The sequence below is a fragment of the Thalia democratica genome, chromosome 1, assembly GCF_965202585.1.
Source record: "Thalia democratica chromosome 1, ktThaDemo2.hap1.1, whole genome shotgun sequence".
NCBI lineage: Eukaryota > Metazoa > Chordata > Thaliacea > Salpida > Salpidae > Thalia > Thalia democratica.
In genome coordinates, this window is record NC_139165.1 from 47,017,927 (window position 1) to 47,033,714 (window position 15,788).

A 15,788-nucleotide genomic window follows, 5' to 3' on the forward strand; every position below is an offset into this window, starting at 1 on the left:
GTTCAAAAACTCAAACTATATTTCAAACTTTTAATCTTAGTTACTATGTTTGTTGAACTTTACCGTTTAGCTTTGGTAAAAAATTAAGTTTTAAACAGTAAAATTTAGTAACAAACAAAGCTCTTTTTTTTCAATTAGTAAGTAAAGTATCAAAACACAACATTTTAAAAATAGAAGTCAAGCACAACTTAAAGTAGCTTTAAACTGCAATATTTAATGTGAAATTATTAAAGGTAAATTAACTTTAAAAAGCAAACCAAAATAAACAAATTGAGGCGTTTAAATTTAAGGGGCAACTTCAAAAAACTTGAGTTTACATGGACTGTTCTTTGAAAAATAGTTTTCATAAAAATATTACACAAATATTAAATATAAGTTATTTCACTAGTCTTCATGTTGATTTAGTTTCTAATTTCTTATTTTCTAACTAAGTTCTTCGACGTTTTTTTAAAGAAGAGTTATGGTTTTCTTCATCTAAAATCTTTATTTAAAACTTATACTTAACAAAATTATACAGTTTTAATTTCAATAAAAAACAAATTTTATTTAAACTTTTCATTTAATTATTTTATAAGTATGATTAAATTTTTTTAAGTGTTAATCATCACAATAATAATACTAATAAAAAATTTTAAACTACATAAAGCATGTATACAACTTATTCATGTTATTAAAGGTTTAAAACCGTGTAAATAAACTCGAAGCTTTTATGAGATTATTTTAAACTTTATAAAAATAAAAATTAATTTGTTATCTCAAAAACAGTGTTTAACAACATAATTAATAATAAAACTAAGCTGTGGAGAAAAATCTTGTAATTTTAATTTTTTGGCTAAGCTTACATTTTTTATAAAGTTACTCTTTAGTATGTAAATAAAAATAGTACCTTTAAATAATTTTTATCTTTTAATCTTCGAACTTTAGGAATCATTCCTGTCGCTTTAGAATTAAAAACTTCAATGTATTCTTCAGACATTTTAATCAAAATATCTTCTGATAAATTTTTACCCATGTGGTACCAAAAAGGTCTACCATTTTGATCTTTAGTTATCTTAAAAAACATTAGCATTTGTTTTAGCTATATAAAAGCTCCTTAAACTTTTCAAACTATTTGTAAAAATTTAAATTATATTCAAAACTAAAACACCTCAAAAATATTGAAATCATTTGTATAATAAATTAGTGTTTATAAGTTTTTTTTTATTTTTTAGTATGCTTATCAAAATAAACAAGTTTAATTTACTTTTAACTTGTTCCACTTATGAAATATGTAGAAAGACATGGCAGCAATATGTTGTGGCGAGTAAGACAAGCACATCGTAGTCATCACATAACTGGTGTTTTTGTTTGTAAAAATAGTTTATTGTATGTAAAAATTATGTATTTTTTCAACTAGCATATACTTTATAGCTATTCATTACAAATTACTTTTAGCCCTAAGAAAACAATTAAAACTTGAAAGTTAAAAAATTTAAAGTATTTTTCACTTAAGTATTAGTTGTTTCGATATTTATTAAGTCTTCTTAAACATCCACTAAGAAACATCTTGTCAACTCTTACCAGTTAGCGCTTAGAAAGACTGTGGTAGATAACTGTTGGTTTGTCACTGTTCGGGTATAACATTATTTAAAAATTTAATACACAGTAGTTTTATAAAAATTATTATTTAAGTGGATAAATTTTTTTACGTTTCCACTAAATACAATTAACATTAAAAAAACTTTTAATAAAAAACATTCAGCATTAATATAATAATTATTACTAATAAAAGCAGCAATCACTTAAAAACTTAGCAGTTGGTCTTACCAGAGAATTTAGCTTTTTAAATATGTTTTCCATCTATGCATACGTTTTGTAAATGATAAAGAAAAAATGTTTATAATATATAACATAATTAGTTTAAACTAGGTATTAAGGATTAGAAAAAATATGAGCTAAAGAAGACATTCAACAGAAAAAAATTTAAACATTCGCTGTTAAGCTTTTTATTAATTTTTATAAATTTAACAATGTTAAAAAAAATAAAAAATGTAACCCGTTAAACTAATTAAAGATTCCTCAAATAAAAAAGTAAGTTAATTTAAATTTGCTATTAATTTTACTAAATTAAATTATATTAGTTGTTATTATCTAAGAAAATAGTTTTAAGTATTGCTCTATTTTATATTTTTGTTAATCTCCATACATAAATTTAGTAAGGTATTAAAAGTTCATCATAATTTCATTTACAGCTAAAATTAGACGCATTAAAACCGAAGTTTTCTTCTTTTTCTAAGTTAGTACTCAAAATAGTTTTAAATAATTTATGTCAAACGCAAAAACTAACTTCCCATTTTTGGAGCCCATCCCATAACAATCTCAACGGCTGTCGGTTCGCTGAACTCGAAACCTGTTATTTTGTTTGTTGAAAAGTAATCAGGCTTTTAATTTTAATAAATTATTACTTGTGGACGCCAGCATTTCTGTCTGCTTCTGCATAATCTCGTCTCTTATCGAGTTGTACTCCTCCTGGGTTGCACTTTTGTTGAAAATTTCCTTTTTCATAGCCTGTAGTTTTGCTATTTGTTTCAAAGCTGCCTGACTTTTATTCTATAATTTTAGGTGATTTAAGTATCGCAAACACAATTTTCATACAATTCTTTCTTAAAAGTTGCACATATGCATTCTAGTTCAAATAGAAAGTTTTAAATGTACACAGTTAGTTTAAACTTAGAAATGTTCATAAAATCGACTTAAACATCAAATATCACATAAGATGCATTTTTAGAATCAGCTAGTACATAACTACATTTAGACTTTACGTTCTTTCAATAAAAAATAACCTATTTGTATTTATGTATGTACGAGTCAAGTAGCCTAAGTATGCTGCTGCAAATATGCAGAAAGGTATAATTTTTTGTTTGAAATAGCGAGTTTGTTTTTTTACTTATTTGAAATTTTCCTGTTTTAGATACCTGCAACTTAACATTAGTTACTTGTTCATTATGGAAATTTTATTATGTTTAAATCATTGTTTAATGGTTTACTTGAAGGATTTAAATTTCGTGGTTTTACCAACATTTTCAACAGGAATCAATTCAAATAAGCCAAATAAAAAAAAATGTTAAGCTATTTTATAGTTTGCATGTACATTTTTGTACAAAAATGAAGCACTTTTTAAGCCTAATACATTAACAATCACACAGATGAACTTTAACTTTCATCTTTTAAATTTTGGTGATTATTTGTTAAAACTAGACTACTAGTTCAAAAAAATTAGAACTACCTCGAAAACTTTAAACGGCTTGACGGTCGACGAAGCCGCAGTCGTATCATCCAAAGCCATCATTTTTGCTGCCAGCATTACAGCCATTCCAGCAGTTTCCTAAAATAAAAACATGAAACTTTTTTTAAACGTACTATTTAATAAAAAAGTGTTTATTAAAAGGCAATAAAACATGTTACCCGTCATATTTTATTTTAATAAATCTAAGTGTAGTTATTTGTATTTAGTTAGTTACAAGTAAATTTATATACAGTATCATTTTATTAGACTATTTTAGTATCTAAAATAGTAACTTTTTTAGTGTATCGTATTTCTTACCTAATTAAAATAGCGAAGTTTAATTTATTTACACAAATTGGAAACAGTAATGTAAACTTTTTAAGGTTTTCTTCTTAAAAAACAACTTTCTAGTCGGTTGTGAAATTTTATGCTTTTAAACATGACATAAAATTTATCATTTTTATAACAATACATCATTGTGCATACATTTTTAACTAATAATACCTAACTAAATTGATTCAAAATAGGGTAAAATCGGGTTTGAGTATAATCACCTGACTAAAAACTAATTTTAACGAGTATAGATATCACAACAACAAGTAAACGAAATGTTCATACTATAGTGTTTAGTCGCTGATGTGATTTTATACCAATAGTTTATTTGAAAATTGTTATAAAATAAACTTTCGTACAATTTATGTAAAACAAATTATTTTAGTTATTTTTGTTTGAAAAAGTTAGTTTTGTTTAAAGTTTTTGATGAACCTTTTTTTTTGTATTTTTTTGTTAACAATAAGCTATGAGTCGCAAAATGCACACAGTAATTTTATGGTTCTTTTCTTTCAATCTTGTTAATAAATTAAAACACAATATGATTTGGATCGTATTCTAACAATTTTATCACATAAAAATAACATTTATTGAACTTTTACTAACAGTTATTTTATTTTAAACATATATTCTCTGCTTAACATCTTAAAAAACTAAACTATATTTGATAATGAATATTTACCGTAAAACATGAATTTATTTAGTTTGAAATCGTTATTTTTATTTATTTATTTTTACGCAGAAAATATTAAACTTACATATCGTTTAACGTCTGAAATGCAGTTGTGCTGATAATACTTGTGAAAGAAGTAACACGCCTTCTCAATAATGGGTAATCCCCTGAAATAAAAAATGCTATCCGATGAATTTTTTTAAACTAAAAACACTTTTAAGGATTGAAAATATATTTATACTTATTAACGCTTAACAGTTTTTTGTGAGCGAAAAAATGTTTCAAAAGTTAAAACTCAATAAACTAATTATATTTAGCTTATTTTCCTTTTTTTAATACAGAAATATAACTAAAAATCTAATTATTAATGTATTTAATCTACAATGACTACGTATTATTTGATTTTATGCTTTTAAAAATGTGTTGAATTTCAACAAATTAAAAGCCCTATGTAAGTTAGGAAGTTAACTGGTTTCAAAATTCATAATAATTTTTTAAAGAAAATGACTATATTTGTTTTATTTTAGAACTTACATTAATTAAAAATTACTAAGCTTATAACTTATTCTTTGAAATACAATTTAATTGGCTTAATTATAATATTTTATACCTAAAACAAACATTTATAAACTAATCTACAAATATATTTCTAATCAGAATTTTATTAGGTTTACAAATAAATAAATAAAAAACAATTTACTAAATACTATATTATTTTCATACAAAATAAATCAGTTTTATAGAAAAAAAATAATAACTAACAAAGGCAAGTATTCATTATTAAAAAGATGTGTTTTTGAAAAGCAAAATAAGTATTCTAAGCAGTAAGACTATTTATGTTATATCAAGTAGAAAAAAAAAATTAAAACTATTAAAAGCTCCTATTAAAACCAAAACGTTAGATACAGTTTGTTGTAAATTTTTTAACTAGCTTTTTCATATTTTTAGTTAAGCAAAAGCTAAAATTCGATTTTTACGAATTATCTGTATTGTGGCTACTACATTAGTTATTATTTTAAAATGGATGAATAAAAAAAAAAATTATTTACAAGCTTAATAAATCGTTAATTAAATCTAATAATTTTCAATTTGTTACAAGTGATCAGAATTATTTTATTTCGAAAAAAATAAGAAATTTTCAATTTAAATCAAAAAGTTATAATAACTTTATAAAAAACTTTTAAAACAATAAACTGCAAACTACCCAACAAAAGACTTGTTAGAAAAATATGGTTAATGATTATTTTGATTTTAGTATTTTTAAAGATTGAAAGCAATGCATAACAGTGCAAACCATATATTTTTTAGCTAAAATTAGTTTAATTGAATTTTAACTTCAGTTGAGTAAGTAACTCGATTATCTTAAATATTGTCATAGAAAACTTTTTATGTGTGCTAATTGAATGGCATTCAAATTTACATCAACTATAAATATAATACTACTACAGTCAAGTTTTAGTATGGTTGACTTTTATGACTTTAAAAAATTATAGGCACAAAATATATTTTACTTTACAAAATGTTTAGGCTATTTGATACATTAAAAGTACATACTTTTTGTGTAACATTATTAAGCTTTTTAAGTAAGCAACAGTTTTAAAGTTTCAGGTGATTTAAGCAGGTTTATTCACTATTTTGAACTTATTTATTAAAAACCTTAACTGTTTATTAAAGTTGTAAAATTATAAGCATTCTAATTTTTAATCAATAGTTTTAAAATATTTTAACTATTTCAATGAAAGAACCTACGTAAAAGTAAAATTTTGTCAAATGGAAGGTTAAAGTCTAAACAAGTTTTTGGTAATTTTTAAAGCTTTAAATACTTTGGACTTTTAACTAGAAATATTAAAACAAGAAAAGTGTTCGTGATGAGCTATTTATTTAAAACCTTTCAAAAATTAAGTTGCAGTTACTGACATAAAATTTAAAAAATCATTTTAGCTTACATGTATGTTATGAACGCTTTTTATCTACTAAATATACTTTTATTAATGCTTAAAGGATTAAAGTACTATTAATTTAAACTTTTTTAACAATTTAAATTAAGTATAATTAGTGATCAATATTTAAAATAACAAAATTTAAGGTATTTATTGCTAAGAATTTTTTTTAAAGATAAACACTATATAGTTTAAGTAGTTTTTGTATTTACATTTAAAAACTTTTCTTGTTAACGAAGTCGAAAAATAAGGCTTTTCAAAATTAAAAATATGATATACTAGTTTGCTAAAAAAGGATCTCAACTTGATTAAAAATTATACTAAAGTTATATGATAGAAACATACAGATTAAGGAGCCTGCATATTCCTTTTATTGCAGTGCACCCAGATATTCTTTTTGTTTGTTCTTGTTTCTGACTTACTTCTTTTGATATTATTTTACTTTCCTCCAACTTTTTTTGACATGTTAAACTATTCATTTCTAGAAGCTAATTTTCTTTTTAAAAAATTACAATGAAATAACTATACACAAATTCTATATACAGTAAGTTTTGATTAACAAGATAAGGTAACACAAATTGTATTTAATAACTGTTTTTAAATTATATTTTAAATTCTAAAATAAACAAAGTATCTTCACAAATAGTTAAATGATATTTTTTTATATGTGTTTTAAGTATATCTATATTATACTTGGAAAGTGCTGCAAATCTAGTGATGTAATTTTTTAAATTACTTTCAACATAAATTAAAAATTTTGAACTTTCAAATTTTTAGCTTAAACTCATAAAAGCTAATTAAAAAAACTTGCATTTATTTTAAAAGCAGTTTAAAGCTTATTATTGAACAAAACTACTCTAAAAAGAACAACAGAAGGTTTAGACAAATCAGCATTATAAGCTGTATTGTTCTTTATACAGTTTATTTTATTACATCTGCAAATATGAATTTAAACTTTACTGTGCGTTTAAACAAAAAACGTATGTTTTTTAACAAAGCAACCAAAATTTAATTAGCCCAAATACACATGACTATAAAAAACAGAAATATAGTTTTTTAGTTTTGTGAAGGTTGATAGTACATAAAGCTTGAAAATATGTTGTATAAAAATAATGTTTTTTTTTTTTAATTATTACAGATCACTTGTACTATTGATTTATGCTTTATCAAATAAATATTTTTAAAGTTTTTCTATCAGTACACTAAAAATAAAAATAACTATGAAAGTAAATTATTTTTTATGTTCTCAATTTAGTTACTGTTTACTAAGTAGAATACTATATGAGTTAGATTTTAACACATAGCTTAAATAACACAGCATTTTTAGTAACTTGAAATTAAACAAACAAAAATTGTAAATGTCATTTGTTAGAGAAAAAAGATTGTCTATTAAAGTAATTAAAAACTAGTTACTAGTTTTTTAGTTATATTGTTTAATTAGATAATAATATTTAACTATTTGTAATTTAATTAAGTAAGCTATGTTATAAAATAATTTGTTTAAATTAAAGTTTATTACAGATATAATTATTTAGTTATTAAAATATTTTAAAAATATAAAAATAAATTCTCAATAACTATACTAAATTACTGGACTTAAAACTTAAGCTGCTATACTTTTACTAATATTATCTAGAGAATAAAAACTAATAAAAATTATAAAAGTAAATGATAAACTGCAAAACTAAATAAAAATTCAGTGTAGTTTAATTCTGTTTAAGAAAAATTTAACAACATTAAACTATTTTCCTATGTTTTCCAAAAAAACAACATTTGATAACTCTAACAGTAGTATCATTTTGAAAGACCAAGCTAAGAAAAATTATCTAAAAGTTTTATTTACTTGTTTAAATAAAGGTGCTTAACAAAGATTAACCATTTAATTTTGAAACAATGGAAATGGTACACTAATTAGAACAATTTAAGTTGAAAAGAGAGCTTAACTATCATTTTTAATGTTTTATGACACTTAAACTAAGTTTAAAATTTTTTTAGCATAAATGGTTACACATTGATTATAGAATAGCATTTGAAGCTATTTAGTTTGAATTCACAATCAGCCTAATAAAAATAATGAAAATAGTATGTTATGCTTGAATGACTTAGTGTACAAGGAAAATACATAGCAACCAATCAAACTTTGATATTGCTGAAAAAGTTTTAGTTCTATGCTTAGCTTATGTGTTTTAATATGTACATAATGTGATTTATAATATCAGTTATTGATATGAGTCTGCTAACAATAGTTTGCTAGCAAAAGTTATTTTGTTTAACAGACCTTAAATAAATCTTAAAGTAATTTGATAAATGTTTAAATGCTTTACATTTTATATGCGTGCAATGTTTAATTTATGTAAATGTGAACTTTTAGAAGTTTTTGAATTAAAAAAAGAAGTTTTTGAATTTTTTATACTAAATATAGTTAAAGCAACACTTAGTTTGAAACAAATGTTCGATAAGAGAACTATTAAAAAAGTATGTGTAAAATCTAGAATACTTAGAATTACTTTTTAGGCGTAATTCGCCATTTCTTTTTTTTCAATTGGTAATGTGACAAAGGATGTTCTCATCTAGTTTTATATTATTGCACTGAATAATTCACTACAACATCAAAAAATAAAACTGTTATGAAAGGTACATTTTATAATACACATATAGTCTTTAAACTTCCTTTCAATTTTTCTTTTAAACAAATAACTATTGAATTTTATATTATTAAAACAGCAAAATATATGTGTCTTTGTATTTGTTTAAAATAGATAATATTTCGTAATTTAAATTATAAAAAAAAAAATATGTAACACCTATTTAACAAATTTGTTTAATTATTAAGAATTAGATTACATCCTACCTTTAAATTGTAATTTTTAAGTTTTACATGGATTTATTAACAAGATTAAATGTATAACTAAAATTTTTATATGTTTTACTAGTTACATATACTATAATTAATGAACTTTACCGTAAGATCAACAACAACAGCCGAGACAATCTACGACCGGTTTCGTCCTAATTAGGACTCATCAGGCAGGCATACTAACACAAAACGGTCGTAAGTTATCTCGGATGCTGTTGTTGTTGATCTTGCGGTGAAGTTCAATGACTAATATTTGTGGCGCGAAACATCTCAACTGTGTTGATGATAGCCGTAATAACTACTAGTGATATATTGGATAAAATATAGTAAGTTAAAATAATCTATCTCAGAAAGTATTAAATACGGTCTGTTAAACATTTGTTTTACTTATTTATATACATCATGATTATAAGAATAAGATAACTGAACTGAAAAAAATATCATTTATATATTTTAATGATTTCGGTTCTACTTATTCAAAAAAACTTGTCTTTTAAACATTTTATATAGTGAAAATTTTAAGTTAGTAAAACTAATTGATTGTATTTCGAAAAAAAACATATAATTATCGATACACAGTTTATAGAAAAATATTATATATTAAAAAAATCGGAAAAAGTTTGGAAAATTTCAAAGATTTAACTATACTTCTCAAACTAAGTATAAAAGTTTAAACAACCAATTATACTTAGAAAAAATATCATTACAATGTTTATCGCTAGTATTTAGTTTAGAATGACTAACTGAGTTTTAGCTTCGAAGTTTATGTGTTTAATTTGGATGGATTTGACAAATTTATTAGTTTTATACTACTTATTATTGTCTCGAACATTAAATTAAAACAATAACTACTTTAATCTGTTGTAAATCTAAAAGCTGACTCTGTCTCTTTTGTAAGATGAGTTAACTAGTTTTTAATAAGGCATTTTATAAAATAAAACAAATACTTACTGCTTTGTTATAGATTTCGTTTGTAATAAAGTAAAGGTGTTAATAAATATAGATTAAAATACTAATTTAGTTTATTCTATTTATAAATCTTTACTGTGTAAATTTTTAAAAAAGTGGATTTTTTTAACTTCATGTAATTTTAATTAATAGTTATGTTAGTTTTAATAAATACTAACAAACCTTAAAAAAAGTTAATGATTTTTTTTGATCGACTTGTAACATAACGATACTAATCAAATAGTTATATAAATCTTGACTTTTTTGAAGAGATTAAACTTCAGTTACTTGTTTTCGCCTCCATCTGCATAATAGCTTTTTGAACTGTATATATTAGTTTAACAACTTTTTTAAGTTCATAGTTTTTTTATATTTAAAGGTTTGACTTAAGTTCTAAGTTTTTTATTCCAATTTTTTTCATAAACTTTTGTAGTAAATTATCAAATAATATTAAACTAAAGCTAATTGAAAAAAAAATATTATGAATGTACAAAGTATTAATTTCGATTTAGCAAACTTATTATTTGCTTAGTTTAACTTTCATAAAGTTTGGAAAAAATTCTATTAAAATGGTTTAAATAAAAAAGGACTTAGTGTCTTATTTTAGTCTAGTTTTGTATTTTTTAAACTAGGTGTTAAAGAAAAACTTGGTAATATTTTTGTTTATACTTACTATCGGTTTTTTATGTTTATCCTCTTGTTCGTTGCTTTAAACAAAAAAAAATATATTTTTATTAATTTTTTAAATATTAGATTGGTTGAAATATATTTCAGCCAATTTTGTTTTATTTTTTTTTGATTCACTAAACCCTATTATAGCTTTAAATAAATAAATAAATATATAATTATTTTTTCCCTGACGATGTTTAATACTTCTGTTATAAGGCATGCATAAAAAAATACCCTAGTTTAGTAGTTAATGCAGCTACATATAAATCTCACACCCTTTAAATTCTACTGCTTATTTTTAGAACAACAGTAAGTAATTTGAAAGTAGTAATAGGTTAATCAATGCTAATATTTTAAAAGTTTGCAACAAGAATTTGACAAATAATAATAATAAAAAACTGTTTATTTTAAACTAATTTGAAATTTGATGCATGATATATAAAAGTAGATTGTGATGGGTCTTTTTAATTTATTTTTTTTATGGTAAAACAATATCCGTCTCAAACTCTACCCTTAGCAACAATAAACATTTTCCGAGGGATGATTTATAACTATCTGTTTAATAAAAGAATGATTGTTATAAATTATTGAAATTAATTAAATTTACTGTTACGTTATTTAACTTATTATCTTTTTGTTACTATGTTAGATTTAAGATAGTTAATTTTATCATTATACTTTTTTTATTAGAATTTTTCCAAGTCTCACTCTGTGAATAGAATTTATAACTTTTTTTTTTCTAAAAAAAATTTTCAATACTAAGTACTTGTTATTATTAATTTTTAAAAACTAACTTTTTTCAAAATTTGGCTCATATTGTTTAAAAAATAGAAAAATTTCAAGTCAAATTAAATTTGAATACATAAAAGACACTCAGTGCAAAAATACAGATATATTTCATGCTTTTTCATCAGTGGATGATAAAAATAAAAGATAAATTGAACTTATATAGTAACAGTAGTAATCACCTAAACAAATGTTATTTATCTACAAAGTTAGTTACACAAAACTAATCAAAATACTAATTGTTAGGTATATGCACCATTGGGGGGGATAAACACTTTTTTTTTGAAATTTAATCTTATTTACTATAGTTTTCACTAAGCTACAAAATGTTTTTTACAGATTTAAAGAGTTCAAAATAACTTTTGAGATATAGCGGGTCAAAGTAGGAGGTATTGTATATTTAGAAAATTCTGTTGGATAGAACTTTAAAAAAAATTAAAAAATAAGATTTTATATAAAAAATAAACAAAAAAAACAGTTTATTTTATTTTTTGTTATAAAATTTAATTTTAAAAAATTTTGTTCCTAAAGAATTTTCTTAATATTGCGAGGAACATTTCCTGAAAATTTGAGGTAGTTATCTCAAAAAACATAGGAGAATATAGATTTTTAGTAATTTCTAGCTATTTGCGGTTTTAGTTTGTGCCTCCCATAAGGATCCTATTGTTGCCTTTGACTTTGACCAGCTATATGTCAAAAATTATTTTGAATTTTTAAAATATTTAAAAAGCATCTTGTAGCTTAGTAAAAACTATATGAAATAAGATCAAATTTCAAAAAAAAGGTCTTTCACCCCCCTATGCACTTTTGTAGCTTTACAGTATCTTTACAATGTTTTTATACTATTTAACACAGTTTCTTACCTTAAACTTAACTTTAAACTAAAAATAGACCCAAAAATGTGTACTTTAAAAAACCTGGAAAATTTTTTGAAAAAACTAGTGGCAACCTTGTATATTATAATTGATGTCTTTTTTAACCACAATTTTAGGCTAAAAATTTATATTTCATAAATACATAAATAAATTTAAAATTCTTTATCATAAGCTAATAAAACTTGAACATTTTATCACTTTATTTTACAATATAAAGCAATTATATCAATACAATACTGTAAAAAATTATCAATTAAATATTTTTTTTTAAATAAATAAGTTAAATTCATACTATGTATTTATATAGCTTCTTTAAAACAAAGTATCTTTTTAGATTAAACATATTAGGCTTAAAACATTGGTTTTTAGCCAAAGTTATGGTTTAAAAAGACATCATACAATAAAGAGGAAAGTTTTAATAGACAACATTATATAATTTCAGCTTGATATTGGGCTACATCATCCTAGTTAATTACCTGTTTTCCTATTTAAAATACATATAGCTTCCATTTTGACCAAGTTAAAAATGATAGAACAACTTTTAAGTATCTTAAACTCTCCAAATTTAAATTTGTTTGTTTACCAAATGTTCAGCAATAGCAGATCTTTTTACTGCATTCATAATTTTGGTAGACTTCTTTTCTTTTTCAGCTGATTTCAAAAACTTATCAATGCAAGCAGGTATATGTTTTTTGACCCTTCTCTTTAGCTGTTTAGTTGTAAGACAGCTATAGCTATTGTCGCAATAGAATTTAATTGGTACATAACCATGCTTTTATCAAATGTAAATATCTCTTCTTTGCCTTCAGGTGTCTATAATAATTATTATATATGAAATTTATTCTTTCTGATGTAATCATAGAATATTTGAGAAAATATACAAAGCAGTTGAACCGTCTAGAAAAAAATTTAAATGACAACAACTTTGAGCAGTTAAGACATTTTCATTTACCTTTTACAATTTATTACTAAATTACTATTTTACAACTTAGTTGCTACTGTCAGTTTTTTTGATAAGTCTTATATGTTATCTGATTTATAGTGTGCTATGTTTCACATTATTAATAGTTTTTTTTTCTTTAGAATTTTTTTTTCACATGAGTATGATCTATATACAAATAAAAAGATAAAAGTGCTAGAATTTATACAGTAGCTGTAAAGTGTCAGAACAAAGATTGACAAGCTGAAGTGACAGTAAATTTAATCCTTATCACTTGGTTAGATATTATTGGCTTACATGTTTATTTGTTGAGCTTTTTCAAAATTCAAATATATTTTAAATTTATTTTTTTGCTTAAAGTTTTTATCAAGTGATGCTTAATCAAGAGAATGTTGTATTTGTTTAAATATTTTTCTGAAATTTAATAAACAAAGTTTTTTTTTGGTACAGTCATTGTTTCTGTTTTTGGTACTTAAAACAGTATAAAAATATTTGTGAATAATAATTAATAGATAAAGTATATTTAGGGAAAAGAATGATTATTAGCATAGTTGTTTTCTAACACCATCTAGCAGATTATTATTTTTGATAATTTTCCTTGATTTTTGCTATTTTAGCATGGGTTTCCCTGATTTTTTTTAAGTTTGAGTTGGAATTCTGAAGTAATTACTTTGTATATTTTAACATTTTTAGTAAATAGTGATTTGTAGTGAATAGGAGTGGAGTTGTAATGTAAGTGCTTCCACATGATCAGTTTGTAGTGAGAATTGATGGCTCACGGAGACTGACGCATAGAAACAGAAGGTTTTTAAGGTTGTACAATACAGTCTCAAAAAATATTGAAACAATGGCTACAAATGGTTAGCAGAAAAACCTACCCAGCTCACCCAAGGCAGGTATGCCAAACAACTTAGAAACCTGGAACAACCTGAAGTTTGACAATTTAGGCTAAAATTCCTGGAATTTGAAAAATTAAAAAAAAAACTGGAAAAACCTAGAATTTTGAACAATTTTTACATGCTAAGTAGAATAATTTTGAATTGACACAAAAAATGTACTATATAGACAACAATTTTTTGTCATCATTAATTTTTTTTTAATACATTAAAAGTAGCTTTAGAGTATCTTTTCAATGTTTTTATACTATTTAATGCAGTTTTTTACCTTAAACTTAACTTTAAACTAAAAGTAGACCCAAAATGTGTACTTTTGAAAACCTGGAGGAAATTCTGAAAACCTGGAGAAAATGTGCCAAAAACATTTGGCAACTCTGTCAAGGGCAAATCAACATCTTGATTCTTCTCTAGAGATTAATACAGAAGACCCAACGATGCTAATACTGATGAAATATGTGAGATTCACAGAGATGAGTTGAGTGAGCACATTCTTGCTTCTTCAGTCCCCATTGAAAGTAAGGTGCCTGTTTGTCTTGTGTAGGTTACAAGATTTCAATGCACCAGGAAAACTTGAGGGTGGAAAACTCCAAGGTAGAAGAAAGAGCTGGAGGGGAGGTAGCATAATTGAACTATTGTTAATATTATATATGTGTGTTTACATTTATACCTTTTTATTATTTCAGACTTTTCATTCTTAATAAAGTGTTTAAACACAAGGATTTTTGACTGTTTTTGAACTCAGGATGATTTAGTTTTTCATAATTCAAAGTTTTTTTTTCATAATAGTTTTACGATTTCAAAAAAGTCTCAGAATAGATTTTTTCTAGATTTAGAATGAGATTTAGTTGATCCAGTTTTTATGTTTTGTGATTTTATATAAACAATTTTGCTCAAGAACATGATTTTTATTGATTTTGAAATTCTTATTTAAAAATTTTTAGCCTTGTCGCTAGTTCCTCACTATTCTTATAAGTAACATTGCAGTATTTGTTTTAAATCTGAAAGCAATATTATCATGATTTGAGTTCATAATAAATTATTTAATTAAAATTGAAGTTAACATTGAAGTTGTAAATATGAATTCAAGGGAGTACTTTATGTGGTAAGATTCAAAAAAAATAAATTAAATAGTCAAAAAAACACAAACTACTTTCTATTATTTATAAAGTTTTGGTTACATTAAACTATCAATTTTTTAAGTCTGAATTGATTCATATTTTTCTGTTGAATTTTTGAAAAGAGCATTTTTCATAAGTTTAGTGAACAAATAATGCAGAAGCATACACATTACACATACAATTTAAAAAAAGGAACTATAATTATAAAAAAAAAGTACCAGTGTTATAATTATGAGTTATTAGACTTTATTTTAAAACGGCATTAATTTTCTATTTAAATTTAACATTTAAATACAAAAGCGGCTAAGCTTTACTTGTGTGAATAGTTGAAAAAATTGAACGAATCAAACTTAATATTTAAAACGAATAGAATTTTCATAATTTAAAAAAATGTATTTAACTTCGTACAAAATTAATTGTTTTAAGTTTTAAAAGTACTTGTTAAAGTTATGCTATTTTAATTGTTTTATGCAAAGCTGCTACTTTTAAAC